A 16,293-nucleotide genomic window follows, 5' to 3' on the forward strand; every position below is an offset into this window, starting at 1 on the left:
CAAAAGGGGCTCCCTTAATCACAGCATTTGCTATGATCTAAGTTCAGGAGCATATTACATAGGTGCACATCCTGGTCATCGTAAAGCCAATCCAGCATGGACTGCATATGCAGCATATGGGCTGCCTCATCTGGGGAGTTCCACTCAGCATTTAGGGAGGGGAGCCATCAGCTAACATTCTCAGGGAAAAGAAACCTTACAGTGTCTTTTATCCAGTCCCTCAAGCTAGCTGTCCCTTCAGGAACAACCTACTGTGTGTTTGGATCATATATAGCCATCTCTGATTTCTGATTGTTCAATAGTAAGCTGTAGGTCCTGTATCAATCAAACATGCTCTTGTACTCTGCAGCATTCAAAGCCAAGTAGACCAGTTCTAAGTTAAGTCACACTCATTACCCATTTTAGTAAAAGTTCAGGAAGCTGATGATATTGATCTACAAAATGAGATAGCTCCTTCACACTGTATCCTTTGGTTTAATAGTTTCTTGGTTTTTCACACCCTTAATACCTGCTTTCCTTCACCACCTGGACTACTTCCTTGGTGACCAGAGGTTGTAGAGGTATTATCTGTTGTGCCAGCATCATTTGTCCCTTTGGTAGTAGACCTGAGGGTAGCAACCATAGCTCTGACCCACCAAACCCAAGCATGGCACAGTGCCAGGATCTGCCTCAATGCTCCTTTTACTTTCATTTTAGTAATTACAGATAAAAATAACCAAGGGATTATATATTTAACTTGTTTCTCATAGTTTTGCATTTTTTTCTGAATCCAGTTGGCCAGCTCTCTGGGAGTTGGGGCCATCATTTCTAATTCCCATTGGTAACCTTTATTTCTGTAACTGATAGGAGTGTAGCTGACGTCTCATCCCTATTTTGAGAGATGAGAGAACTAAAGTGCAGAGAGGTTATGTAGCACGCCCAAGGTCACACAGCAAGAGAAAGACAGAACCAATATTTGAAACCAGGCCTATCTGACTTCACGGCCTTGCCCTTAACCATTAGCAACACTTCCTTCTATAAACAGATTCTAAACCTTAAAAACTAGAAGCTGGGCTTCCCTGGTGGCACAGTGGTTGAGAGTCCGCCTGTCGATGTAGGGGATACGGGTTCGTGCCCCGGTCCGGGAGGATCCCACATGCCACGGAGCGGCTCGGCCCGTGAGCCATGGCCGCTGAGCCTGCGCGTCTGGAGCCTGTGCTCCGCAACGGGAGAGGCCACAACAGTGAGAGGCCCACGTACCGCAAAAAAAAAAAAAAAAAAAAAAACCAAAAATCTAGAAGCTTCTCCCATCCCATTGGGCATTTTTTATATTATTCCATGGAAATTTCATCTCTTCAACTATCCCCCTCTTCTCCCTTTGAGATTGGACAGTCCACTCAATCTTGCTTAGCTTCAGATGTGTGTTGGGGGCCAGGAACATCCTCTGGGCTCTTCTTTGGGCTTTTTATCTGTTTCTACCCCAGGACCTTTGCTGGGCAGGAGGAGATGGCAGTTCAAATAGATTAGTGATTCTTAAACTTGGTTGTATGTTGGAATTACCCAGAGAGCTTTAAAAAATACTAATGCCCAGGTCACTTCCTAAAGAGCCTGATTTATTTGGTTGATTTCTGTCTTAGTCTTTTTGGGCTGCTATAACAGAATACCATAGACTGGGTGACTTATAAAGAATGGAAACTTATTTCTCACAGTTCTGGAGGTCAGAAAGTCCAAGATCAAGGTGCAGAAAATTTGGCATCTGGTAAAAACCTACTTTTTGGTTTATAGACAGCCTGTCTTCTTGCTGAGTCCTTACATGGTGGAAAACGTGAGGGAGCTCTCTGGAGCCGCTTTTATAAGGGCACCAATCCTATTCATGAGGGCTCCACCCTTATGACCTAACTACCTCCCAAAGGCCCCACCTCCACATACCATCCCACTTGGAATTAGGTTTCAGCAAGTGCATTCTCGGGGGACATAAACATCCAGTCTGTAGCAATTATTAGTGGGTTGAATGGTTACTCCCAAAAAGGTATGTTCACTTCCTAGAAACTGTGAATGTAACTTTATTTGGAAAATGGTTCTTTGCAGATGTAATTAAGCATATTGAGATGATATCATCCTGGATTATCCCAGTGGGCCATATTTCCAACAAGTATCCTTATAAGAGACACCCAGAGGAGAGTCACATGCAGAAGAGGAAAAGGACAGGTGAAGATGGAGGCAACTATGCAACCACAAGCCCAGGAACATCTGGAGCTACCAGAAACTGGAAGAGACAGGAAAATCCACCATCACCCCCACCCCCGAGCCTTCAAAGGAAGAGCGGCCCTGCTGACACCTTGATTTCAAACTTCCAGACTCTAGAACAGTGAGAGAATAAATTTCTGTTGTTTTAAGCCACCATGTTTGTGGTGATTTGTTGTACAGTCACAGAAAACTAATACAGTTGGGGCATGGCCTGGGCATCGTATATTTTAATCCCTGGGTGATTCTAATGCACAGCTAGGGTGGGAACCCCTGGAATAGGGCATTTAAAAATTTTTTTTATTGGAGTATAGTTGATTTACAATGTTGTGTTAATTTCAGGTGTACAGCAAAGTGAATCAGTTATACATATACATATACCCACTTTTTTTTTTTTTTTTTTTTTGCGGTACACGGGTCTCTCACCGTTGTGGCCTCTCCCGTTGCAGAGCACAGGCTCCGGACGCGCAGGCTCAGTGGCTATGGCTCACAGGCCTAGCTGCTCCGTGGCATGTGGGATCTTCCCAGACTGGGGCACGAACCCGTGTCCCCTGCATCGGCAGGTGGACTCTCAACCACTGTGCCACCAGGGAAGCCCTACCCATTCTTTTTAAAGTTTCTTCTCCTGTAGAGGCCATGGAATAGGGTGTCTCGGAAACATCTCCCCTAGTAGTTTTCCTCAGGTCTGGGCGTAAATGCTTTTTGCAATATTGTGATTTCTTGGGACTTCCCTGGCGGACCAGTGGTTAGGACTCCGTGCTTCCACTGCAGGGGGGTGTGGGTTCAATCCCTGGTTGGGGAACTAATATCCCGCATGCCATGCGGCGCCACCAAAAAAAAATAATTGTGATGTCTTCTTATTTACGTTTTTATTATCTTTTAACAGAGCAAATATTTGGTGCACTATGGAAGCAGCCAGGGTATACAAAGTTTATGGTGCTTAAAAATATATACACTGCATACATATATAAGGTATAAAAAGCTTTATGTACAGCTATATAAGTATCTGTATCTTGAGTACAAATCCCTACACCCAGGATTTTTCCCTTTAAGCCTGCTTGGGCTGTATCTGCTACCTCTTTGTCTGATTTATGAACCAGCCTGTCCCTTTTTTCTCCTGCCTTCCTGCTGCCTGTTCTTGAGCAGTTTATTCCAGGGCTCATTAGCACCGCTGGAAAGACTAGCCTGAGGAAGGAAAAGGGACGATGCCAGCTGCACACCTGCGGTTGCTCTGTCTGCAGGGCTGAGGAGAATTTGAGTGGCAAGGAGGAGATGGCCTTTGTGAGGTTTCTGGTGCTCTTCCCTGTCTCTGTGTCACTAGACAGGGAGATACTGTTTCTGATGTGTAGTCACTTTTCAGTATAAACCTTGAGGATGAAAATGCTGGAAAATGTTGGGCAGTATCTGTACTCAGATAAAGAGAATTTGTTACTCTCTTAAGGGAGTGAGGAGCAACTGAACTGATATTCTGAGAGTTTCCAGGGACTGGGATTCAACACATATTTTTGTTTGTTTTTATTTGTACTTTCAACACAAATTTGATAGTCTCTGAGGCCTAAGATTTCTCCATCATACCCTGTCTCTTCACACACACACACACACACACACACACACACACACACACATCTATATCTATATACACTCATACTGATATATATTGATATATATGTAAAAACATATATATTGATACTGATATATACACCGATATATTCTACAATGTGGATTACCCTCAAAAACATTAGGCAAAGTGAAAGAATCCAGGCACAAAGGCTACATATTGTATGATTCCATTTATATAAAGTGTCAAGAAAGGGCAAACTTATAGAGTCAGAGAGTAGATTAGTGGTTGCCTGAGGCTGGAGGTGGGAATAGGGATGAACTATGAATGGGTAGGAAGGATCTTTCTGGGGTGATGGAAATGTTCTAATGGATGAAAATGTGATGGTTGCACAACCTGGTAAATTTACTAAAAATCATAAACTTAAAATTATTTTATGGTATGTAAATGATACCTCCATAAACTTGTTTAAATATATGTATGTGTGTATATATATATATATATATGTAATATATAATTTAACCCTGTTACTATCAGAGTCGCACATTACATTTTTTCATCTTTAGTGGCAGAGCCTCCTTCGCTTTGAAGGGCCTGGGCACCGTGCACCTGTCCAGTTCTGGGAAGTCAAGAGGCCAACACCTGTGAGTGTAATCTGAGGCCCAAGGAGTTTTACTCACCAGGCCTTCAAGTTATTCCAGGGCCTTTCTCCTGCTGGATAGTTTGGAAAAATGATGCTGTTTTTTCCTCCTGTCAGCATCGTACTGAGATATGTACAAAGGTTTTATTATCATCTTCCACAGGAAAATCATTAAAACCATATTACTACTATAAACTCTACATAGGGTCTTGGTTTTACTTCCTGTATCAGTCAGGGTGGACTGGGTTATGCTGCAGTAGCAAAAGATATCCAAATCTCAGTGACTTAAAAGAACGATAGTTTATTATACACTTTTGTTACATAATGTTGAGGGTTGGTGGGGGGCTTTGCTCTGTGTGGTCCTTACTCAGGGATTCAGGCTGACAGAGCCTCCACCATCTAGATGTTGCCAGTGCCACGGCAGGAGGAAGGAAATATGAAGCATTATATACTGTTTTTTTTAAATTTTTAATTTCATTATTATTTTTTTTAGTTGAAGTATAGTTAATTTACAACGTCATGTTAGTTTCAAGTGTACAGCAAAATGATTCAGTTATACATACATATATATGTATATATATTCTTTTTCAGATTCTTTTTCCTTATAGGTTATTACAAAATATTGAGTATAGTTCCCTGTGCTATACAGTAGGTCCTTGTTGGTTATCTACTTTATATATAGTAGTGTGTATCAGTTAATCACAAATTCCTAATTTATCTCTCCCCTGCCCTCCCCATACTGGTTCTTAAATGCTTCTACCCAGAGGTCACAAGCGTCTCTTCCATTCATGTTTTATTGGACTGAGCAAGTCACATGACATCACCTAACTTCAAAGGAACAGAGAAGTGTAATCCTTCCTCCTGTGAGGAAATAGAGAGGAACCCGAAGTGGGTGGACAATAATAATGCCTGTCACACCCACTCTCACCAGAAGGCAGCAGAATGGTGAGGGCTTACAAGGTGCCCTCTGCTGGGGGAGGGTGACCAACTGTCCCGTTTTGCCTGAGGAGTTTCCTCAGGACATGGCACTTTCTGTGTTAAAACTGGGAGAGTTTCAGGCCAATTGAGATGGTGGGTCACCCATGCTATGTTCTGCCTTGGGTTGCACATCCTGAGGATGGTGGATGGAGGCATCTCTCTGCCCATGAATACACCTTTCAGAAAGTCAGCTCCAGGGACTTCCCTGGTGACGCAGCGGTTAAGAATCCACCTGCCAATGCAGGGGATACGGGTTCGAGCCCTGGTCTGGGAAGATTCCACATGCCATGGAGCAAGTAAGCCTGTGCACCATAACTACTGAGCCTGCGCTCTAGAGCCCTCGAGGCACAACTACTGAAGCCCGTGTGCCTAGAGCCCGTGCTCCGCAACAAGAGAAGCCACCGCAGTGAGAAGCCCAAGCACTGCAACAAAGGGTAGCCCCCGCTCGCCGCAACTAGAGAAAGCCCGTGTTCAGCAACAAAGACCCAACACAGCCAAAAATAAATAAATATATTTATTTTTTTAAAAATCTAAAAATTGAGGTTACTACAGAGTTCTCACTGACTTCTAACTCTAAGAGGGAACTAGAGTACTGTCTCCCCTGTCAGGGCCTAGAAACTTCCCTTGCTCATTCAAAAGCTATCAGTGTTTGCCTTCACCACATGCCTGAGGCTTTGGTTGGTGAGAGCCCATCTCTGGCTTCAGGACAGCCACCTCATGCTGTGAATGGGGTAGGGGGGGTTGTCATTGAACCACCATTCAAAGAGACAGCCTCCTGCCTTGGAGTAAACCTTCATTTCACAGAAGGACAAAGAGGTCTTTCAAATGCTTTAATAACTATACTACCAGTGATCACACCTCTGTCCGAGTGCTTACACATACTATTTTATTAAAAGCTTTTTAAATCCCAGTATGACAACCAAGGATAACCAGACTGGAGAGTTACTTGCACAAGTTCACAGACTGGAAAGTAGCAGGGAAAGGGTCCTAAGACTGCCTCTTAAATCCCCAACTCAAAGGCCTTACTATGCCCATTTCAGTCTATGAAGTGAGTCTATCCCATCCCAAGGGGGTTACCTGCAGCTGATGAAGCTTAAGCCTTAGAGCTCCTTAATTGCACAGGGCCCTTAAGGTATTTCCATGGTCATGTGTTTTTGTAAAATTTGCAAAAGTAGGCTACTTTTTTTTTTTTTTTTTTTGCGGTACGCAGGCCCCTCACTGTTGTGACCTCTCCTGTTGCGGAGCACAGGCTCCGGAAGCGCAGGCTCAGCTGCCATGGCTCACGGGCCCAGCCACTCTGCGGCATGTGGGATCTTCCCAGACTGGGGCACGAACCCTTGTCCCCTGCATCGGTAGGCGGACTCTCAACCACTGGGCCACCAGGGAAGCCCCAAAAGTAGGCTACATTTATATTCTTTTTCTGAAAGAAATGTTATATTATTCAGACCCCACAAAACCTGATTGACTCCAGAGCATCAGAACATGTCCTCTAAGCTCTTCAACTCCTCCTCATGCTTCAGATGGCGAAAGGGCATGACTTTCCTTTGCAAGACCTTCCCCATCTCTCTGTATAGCCATTTTCCCCTATTGTACATCTTCAGAGCACCATGTACCTCCCATTCATAACCAGAGCTGCAATTTTAACATTGACTTGCACAATTATGTGATTAAAGTCTATCTCCCCTGAGAGACTGTTCACTTCAGGAAGGCAGAGCCCATGTCTAACCTTCACTTATATCTCCAGTGCCTATCAGGGTGCTTGGTACATGGTCAGAGCTCAATAAATGTTGCAAAAAATAATGTCAGAATATTGTGTATATTGTGTGCATAAAAATTATTTTAGTTAAGTTTATTTTGAAGAATTTGTTGTACATTTAGAAATAATTGGAGACCACCAGAAATTCTGCAAAATTAGGGCTGAGTGTCACTGCTCTAGGTTAATATCTAGATATTGTATCTAAATATATCTAGATAATATAGGGTGACACACATACACTCTAGTGGGATCACCATTTCTACCTGGGGAACTTAAACCCCAGTTGTCTGAGAATCTGAAAATATCTCATTTTTAATACTCCATTTACCTCCAGAATTCCTTGAAATACAGATATGAGAAAGTTCAGCAATTATACAATACCCAGCAAACAATCCTTGTGGGATGCTGACAATAGAGTTCAAGTTTTAGAGTCATCATACATCATTGTAGCTTCAATCTGGTGCTTCAATTATACAATCCTTCTCAATATTAATAGTAGTTAACATTTATTGAATACTTGCTTTGTGCCAGGCACTGAGCTAGTTACCTTACATGCACTAGCTAAATCCTAACCATGTGCTTATGATACTACTATCCTCATTTTACAAAGGACAAAACTGAGGCTCAGAGAGGATAAGTAACTTGTCCAAGGTCACAGAGTGGTGAAGCTTGAGGAGGAAAAGACTCCTGGTTGTCCTAATATTCATTCTACCCTTCTTTCTTTTTTAGTAAAATCTATAAATTCTAGATGAGCACATGGCTGCCAGTATAATGTCTGTATTCCCCAGCCTTCCTTGGATCTAGCCATGAGATGAAGTCCAGACCCATGGGAAGGGGGGCAGAATTCATGCTTGCTTGTAAAAGGAAGGGATGTGGACTTTTGTTCTTTCATCCTTCTCCACTAGCTGGAAAGTAGACTTGGTGACAGAATTGGAAGAAACTGTCCTGATGGTTATGGCCAGACTAAATTCACTGGGATTTGAAGCCAGATCTGTCTAATGCTAGAGTCTATACTGAGCAAGGCCTTCAAAGGCCTTTCAAAGGCAACTGTGTTTATGAAGAAATTAGCAGAACTCAGCAGTTACCTGCTCCTGGAAACAAAAAGGCGTTGGCAATAAACCCGCATCGGGATGGATGTCCACTCCAAAACTTATTAACTGAGTGACCATGGGCAAGTTTCTTAACCTCTCTGTCCCTCAGTCTCCTTATCTGTAAAATGGGAATGATAACAGTAGCTACCTCATAAGGCAGATGTGAGGACTAAGCAACACAATACACATGAAAGAGCTCAGTGCTATTGCCAATTATATTGTAAAGAGCTGTGAAAATTAGTGATTACTATTATTGTAATTATTGAACTGTATAATCAACGGCAGAGTGTTGATAATATCGGTTTTTTCTTTTTTTTTTTTTTTTTGGTACGCGGGCCTCTCACTGTTGTGGCCTCTCCCGTTGCGGAGCACAGGCTCCGGACGTGCAGGGTCAGTGGCCATGGCTCATGGGCCCAGCCGCTCCGCGGTATGTGGGATCTTCCCAGACGGGGGCATGAACCCACATCCCCTGCATCGGCAGGCGGACTCTCAACCACTGCGCCACCAGGGAAGCCGGATAATATTTTTGATAGTACCAAGGGGGATTTAAGATGATATCTTTTATTTATTTATTTATTTTTTTGCCGTGCCACGCGGCTTGTGGGATATTAGGTCCCCAACCAGGGATTGAACCCGTGCCCTCAGCAGTGAAAGCATGGAGTCCTAATCACTGAACCACCAGGGAATTTCCAAGATAATATATTTTAAATGCTTGGTATAATCTTTAGCATATAGTAGGCACACCATAAATGGCAGTTTTTATGACTACATACATATTCAAAATAGAAAAGGAGCCCTCTCCCCACAAAAAAGGCAAGGAAATGAATGTGAATAAAGACATTTCAGTTTAGATAGGATGATGTTCATATGTATTTTTCATCATCTATTTGCAGAGCAGGGATTATAACAATAATTAAAAAAACCCCTCATATTCCTTTCTCTACTGCTTTAACTGAAAAGCTATTTCCTAGTGCAGGCTTTACTAAAGACATTTGACCTTGAGACCTCACCCAATTTAAAACCCTGCTGAAAATCCTTTCACTTAAATGTAACATCAATGACAAAGAAAGAACTAGAGTTAGTGAAATTCATAACAGATGATAAAAGAACTGTAGGGTGTGACCTATTGTTAAGAGACAGATGAAAGGAAACTATTGTGTCTTTCTAGAGAAAAAAAACAGACTCATTATTTGAAAAACCCAAAATAAACATTGATTTTAAGAACAGAACACTTGAATTCTGGTCTTATCATTATCCTGGTCCTTTAGCTGCCTTTGAACCTCCTAGAATGGGTCATAGGACCTTGTAGAAGAATGTGGAAAGTATGAGGATATATAACAAATAATTGAAATGGTCATTTTAGTTCTTCAAAGTAGTTCAAAAGAAACATTTAAGATTTTCTCAGTTACTTTCTGCAGAAGACTCTAAACAATGTAACAACTTTAGTGTGATCATTTCCTTCCATCTGGGTTGCTAGGGTTTCCTTTATTGCTCATTCATGTGCACATCATCACTAATATTAATTAGTAGCTTTTCCTGGTAATAGTTTTACCACAACACAAGGAGAGAAACACAACACAAGCTGATCCTGGGACCAGCATCTTGGTGGCTGAGTCAATTCAGTTAGACGAGTTTTGTGGAATGTTACTAGAGTGCTAAGGAGCACCTTTTATTGGAATAACACATTACAGTTTTCAATTTACTTTCACACACATGAATTCATGTGGCTGTGGTTCCAGGGTCACAGTACGAGGACTTGAAGATCTGGGGTCTTAGCACTCTCAGGTCGCTCTGTGCCTCTCTTTTCCAATATGTGAAACGGAGGTAATGCTACTTTATCTGTCATACGGAGTTGTCCTGTTGGCTCAAATGAAAATATATGCATGGGAATGCTTTGCAAACTGTAAAGTTCTGTGTCAATAGAAACTATCACTTTAAAGTAATATTAGAGATGAGGAAATCAGGCTATGAAATGTCCTTGCACTTGCTAAAGTTGTCTGGGCAGGTAATGGCAGAGCTGGTCTCCACCATTCCTCCAAAAAGAAATACATAGGGACACCAGAAATATAGCTACACGTGGAACAACTCCTACAGAACACCTACTGAACGCTGGCAGAAGACCTCAGACCTCCCAAAAGGCAAGAAACTCCCCCACGTACCTGGGTAGGGAAAAGCGGAGAGATTCCCGCACAGAGGATCGGTGCCGACCGGCACTCACCAGCCCGAGAGGCTTGTCTGCTCGCCCGCCGGGGCGGGCGGCACTGGAAGCTGAGGCTCGGGCTTCGGTCAGACCGCAGGGAGAGGACTGGGGCTGGCGGCGAGAACTCAGCCTGAAGGGGGCTAATGCGCCACAGCTAGCCGGGAGGGAGTCCGGGAAAACTCTGGAGCTGCCGAAGAGGCAAGAGACTTTTTCTTCCCTCTTGGTTTCCTAGTGCGTGAGGAGAGGGGATTAAGAGCGCTGCTTAAAGGAGCTCCACAGACAGGCGCGAGCCGCGGCTGAAAGCGCGGAGCCCAGTGACGGGCGTGGGACGCTGGGGCTGCTGCTGCCGCCACCAAGAGGCCTGTGTGCGAGCGCAGGTCACTGTCCACACCGCCCTTCCGGGAGCCTGTGCAGCCCGTCACTGCCGGGGTCCCGGGATCCAGGGACGGCTTCCCTGGGAGAACGCACGGCATGCCTCGGGCTGGTGCAACGTCACGCCGGCCTCTGCCGCTGCAGGCTCGCCCCACACTCCGTGCCCCTCCCTCCCCCCCGGCCTGAGTGAGCCAGAGTCCCCGAAGCGGCTGCTCCTTTAACCCTGTCATGTCTGAGTGAAGAAAAGACGCCCTCTGGCGACCTACATGCAGAGGCAGGGCCAAATCCAAAGCTGAGACCCCGGAGCTGTGAGAACAAAGAAGAGAAAGGGAAATCTCTCCCAGCAGCCTCAGAAGCAGCGGATTAAAGCTCCACAATCAACTTGATGTACCCTGCATCTGTGGAATACATGAATAGACAACAAATCATCCCAAATTGAGGAGCCAGGAGTCAGTGCTGTGCCTCTGAGGTGGGAGAGCCAACTTCAGGACACTGGTCCACAAGAGACCTCCCAGCTCCACATAATATCAAACGGTGAAAATCTTCCAGAGATCTCCATCTCAACACCAACACCCAGCTTCACTGAACGACCAGCAAGCTACAGTGCTGGACACCCTATGCCAAACAACTAGCAAGACAGGAACACAATGCCACCCATTAGCAGAGAGGCTGCCTAAAATCATAAAAAGTCCGCAGACACCCCAAAACACACCACCAGACGTGGACCTGCCCACCAGAAAGACAAGATACAGCCTCATCCACCAGAACACAGGCACTAGTCCCCTCCACCAGGAAGCCTACACAACCCACTAAACCAACCTTAGCCACTGGGGACAGACACCAAAAACAACGGGAACTACGAACCTGCAGCCTGCAAAAAGGAGACCCCAAACACAGTAACATAAGCAAAATGAGAAGACAGAAAAACACACAGCAGGAGAAGGAGCAAGATAAAAACCCACCAGACCTAACAAATGAAGAGGTAATAGGCAGTCTACCTGAAAAAGAATTCAGAATAATGATAGTAAAGATGATCCAAGATTCTATTTCCAAGATCCAAAATCTTGGAAATAGAATAGACAAAATGCAAGAAACAGTTAACAAGGACCTAGAAGAACTAAAGATGAATCAAGCATCGATTAAAAACACAATAAATGAAATGAAAAATACTCTAGATGGGATCAATAGCAGAATAACTGAGGCAGAAGAAAGGATAAGTGAGGTGGAAGATAAAATAGTGGAAATAACTGCTGCAGAGCAAAATAAAGAAAAAAGAATGAAAAGAACAGAGGACAGTCTCAGAGACCTCTGGGACAACATTAAATGCACCAACACTCAAATTATAGGGGTTCCAGAAGAAGAAGAGAAAAAGAAAGGGACTGAGAAAATATTTGAAGAGGGGCTTCCCTGGTGGCGCAGTGGTTGAGAGTCCGCCTGCTGATGCAGGAGACACGGGTTCGTGCCCCGGTCTGGGAGGATCCCACATGCCGCGGAGCGGCTGGGCCCGTGAGCCATGGCCGCTGAGCCTGCGCGTCCGGAGCCTGTGCTCCGCAACGGGAGAGGCCACAACAGTGAGAGGCCCACGTATCGCAAAAAAAAAAAAAAAAAAAAAAAAAAAAAAAATATTTGAAGAGATTATAGTTGAAAACTTCCCTAATATGGGAAAGGAAATAGTTAATCAAGTCCAGGAGGCACAGAGAGTCCCATACAGAATAAATCCAAGGAGAAATACGCCAAGACACATATTAATCAAACTGTCAAAAATTAAACACAAAGAAATCATATTAAAAGCAGCAAGGGAAAAACAACAAATAACACACAAGGGAATCCCCATCAGGTTAACAGCTGATCTCTCAGCAGAAACTCTACAAGCCAGAAGGGAGTGGCAGGACATAATTAAAGTGATGAAGGAGAAAAACCTGCAACCAAGATTACTCTACCCAGCAAGGATCTCATTCAGATTTGATGGAGAAATTAAAACCATTACAGACAAGCAAAAGCTGAGAGAGTTCAGCACCACCAAACCAGCTTTACAACAAATGCTAAAGGAACTTCTCTAGGCAAGAAACACAAGAGAAGGAAAAGACCTACAATAACGAACCCAAAACAATTAAGGAAATGGGAATAGGAACATACATATCAATAATTACCTTAAATGTAAATGGACTAAATGCTCCCACCAAAAGACACAGATTGGCTGAATGGATACAAAAACAAGACCTATATATATGCTGCCTACAAGAGACCCACTTCAGACCTAGAGACACATACAGATTGAAAGTAAGGGGATGGAAAAAGATATTCCATGCAAATGGAAAATAAAAGAAAGCTGGAGTAGCAATTCTCATATCAGACAAAATAGACTTTAAAATAAAAGAGTACTAGAAGAGACAAAGAAGGACACTACATAATGATCAAGGGATCAATCCAAGAAGAAGATATAACAATTGTAAATATTTATGCACCCAACATAGGAGCACCTCATTCCATAAGGCAAATACTAACAGCCATAAAAGGGGAAATCGACAGTAACACACTCATAGTAGGGGACTTTAACACCCCACTTTCACCAATGGACAGATCATCCAAAATGAAAATAAATAAGGAAACACAAGCTTTAAATGATACATTAAACAAGATGGACTTAATTGATATTTATAGGACATTCCATCCCAAAACAACAGAATACACATTTTTCTCAAGTGCTCATGGAACATTCTCCAGGATAGATCATAGCTTGGGTCACAAATCAAGCCTTGGTAAATTTAAGAAAATTGAAATTGTATCAAGTATCTTTTCTGACCACAATGCTATGAGACTAGATATCAATTACAGGAAAAGAGCTGTAAAAAATACAAACACATGGAGGCTAAACAATACACTACTTAATAATGATCACTGAAAAAATCAAAAAGGAAATTAAAAAATACCTAGAAACAAATGACAATGGAGACACGACGACCTAAAACCTATGGGATGCAGCAAAAGCAGTTCTAAGGGGGAAGTTTATAGCAATACAATCCCACCTTAAGAAACAGGAAACATCTCGAGCAAACAACCTGACCCTGGACCTAAAGCAATTAGAGAAAGAAGAACAAAAAACCCCTAAAGCTAGCAGAAGGAAAGAAATCATAAAGATCAGATCAGAAATAAATGAAAAAGAAATGAAGGAAACGATAGCAAAGATCAATAAAACTAAAAGCTGGTTCTTTGAGAAGATAAACAAAATTGATAAACCATTAGCCAGACTCATCAAGAAAAAAAGGGAGAAGACTCAAATCAATAGAATTAGAAATGAAAAAGGAGAAGTAACAACTGACACTGCAGAAATACAAAAGATCATGAGAGATTACTACAAGCAACTCTATGCCAATAAAATGGACAACCTGGAAGAAATGGACAAATTCTTAGAAATGCACAACCTGCCAAGACTGAATCAGGAAGAAATAGAAAATATGAACAGACCAATCACAAGCACTGAAATTGAAACTGTGATAAAAAATCTTCCAACAAACAAAAGCCCAGGACCAGATGGCTTCACAGGCGAATTCTATCAAGCATTTAGAGAAGAGCTAACACCTATCCTTCTCAAACTCTTCCAAAATATAGCAGAGGGAGGAACACTCCCAAACTCATTCTACGAGGCCACCATCACCTTGATACCAAAACCAGACAAGGATGTCACAAAGAAAGAAAACTACAGGCCAATATCACTAATGAACATAGATGCAAAAATCCTCAACAAAATACTAGCAAACAGAATCCAACAGCACATTAAAAGGATCATACACCATGATCAAGTGGGGTTTATTCCAGGAATGCAAGGATTCTTCAATATATGCAAATCAATCAACGTGATACACCATATTAACAAATTGAAGGAGAAAAACCATATGATAATCTCAATAGATGCAGAGAAAGCTTTCGAAAAAATTCAACACCCATTTATGATAAAAACCCTGCAGAAAGTAGGCATAGAGGGAACTTTCCTCAACATAATAAAGGCCATATATGACAAACCCACAACCAGCATCGTCCTCAATGGTGAAAAACTGAAACCATTTCCACTAAGATCAGGAACAAGACAAGGTTGCCCACTCTCACCACTCTTATTCAACATAGTTTTGGAAGTTTTAGCCACAGCAATCAGAGAAGAAAAGGAAATAAAAGGAATCCAAATTGGAAAAGAAGAAGTAAAGCTGTCACTGTTTGCAGATGACATGATACTATACATAGAGAATCCTAAAGATGCTACCAGAAAGCTACTAGAGCTAATCAATGAATTTGGTAAAGTAGCAGGATACAAAATTAATGCACAGAAATCTCTGGCATTCCTGTACACTAATGATGAAAAATCTGAAAATGAAATCAAGAAAACACTCCCATTTACCATTGCAACAAAAAGAATAAAATATCTAGGAATAAACCTACCTAAGGAGACAAAAGACCTGTATGCAGAAAATTATAAGACACTGATGAAAGAAATTAAAGATGATACAAATAGATGGAGAGATATACCATGCTCCTGGATTGGAAGAATCAATATTGTGAAAATGACTCTACTACCCAAAGCAATCTACAGATTCAATGCAATCCCTATCAAACTACCAATGGCATTTTTCACAGAACTAGAACAAAAAATTTCACAATTTGTATGGAAACACAAAAGACCCCGAATAGCCAAAGCAATCTTGAGAAAGAAAAATGGAGCTGGAGGAATCAGGTTCCCTGACTTCAGACTATACTACAAAGCTACAGTAATCAAGACAGTATGGTACTGCCACAAAAACAGAAATATAGATCAATGGAACAGGATAGAAAGCCCAGAGATAAACCCACGCACATATGGTCACCTTATCTTTGATAAAGGAGGCAGGAATGTACAGTGGAGAAAGGACAGTCTCTTCAATAAGTGGTGCTGGGAAAACTGGACAGGGACATGTAAAAGTATGAGATTAGATCACTCCCTAACACCATACACAAAAATAAGCTCAAAATGGATTAAAGACCTAAATGTAAGGCCAGAAACTATCAAACTCTTAGAGGAAAACATAGGCAGAACACTCTATGACATAAATCACAGCAAGATCCTTTTTGACCCACCTCCTAGAGAAATGGAAATAAAGACAAAAATAAACACATGGGACCTAATGAAATTTAAAAGCTTTTGCACAGCAAAGGAAACCATAAACAAGACCAAAAGACAACCCTCAGAATGGGAGAAAATATTTGCAAATGAAGCAACTGACAAAGGATTAATCTCCAAAATTTATAAGCAGCTCATGCAGCTCAAGAACAAAAAAAGAAACAACCCAATCCAAAATTGGGCAGAAGACCTAAGTAGACATTTCTCCACAGAAGATATACAGACTGCCAACAAACACATGAAAGGATGCTCAACATCTTTACTCATTAGAGAAATGCAAATCAAAACTACAATGAGATATCATCTCACACCAGTCAGAATGGCCATCA

The sequence above is a fragment of the Hyperoodon ampullatus genome (genome assembly GCF_949752795.1).
Source record: "Hyperoodon ampullatus genome assembly, chromosome: 5".
In the NCBI taxonomy this organism is placed as follows: Eukaryota; Metazoa; Chordata; class Mammalia; order Artiodactyla; family Ziphiidae; genus Hyperoodon; species Hyperoodon ampullatus.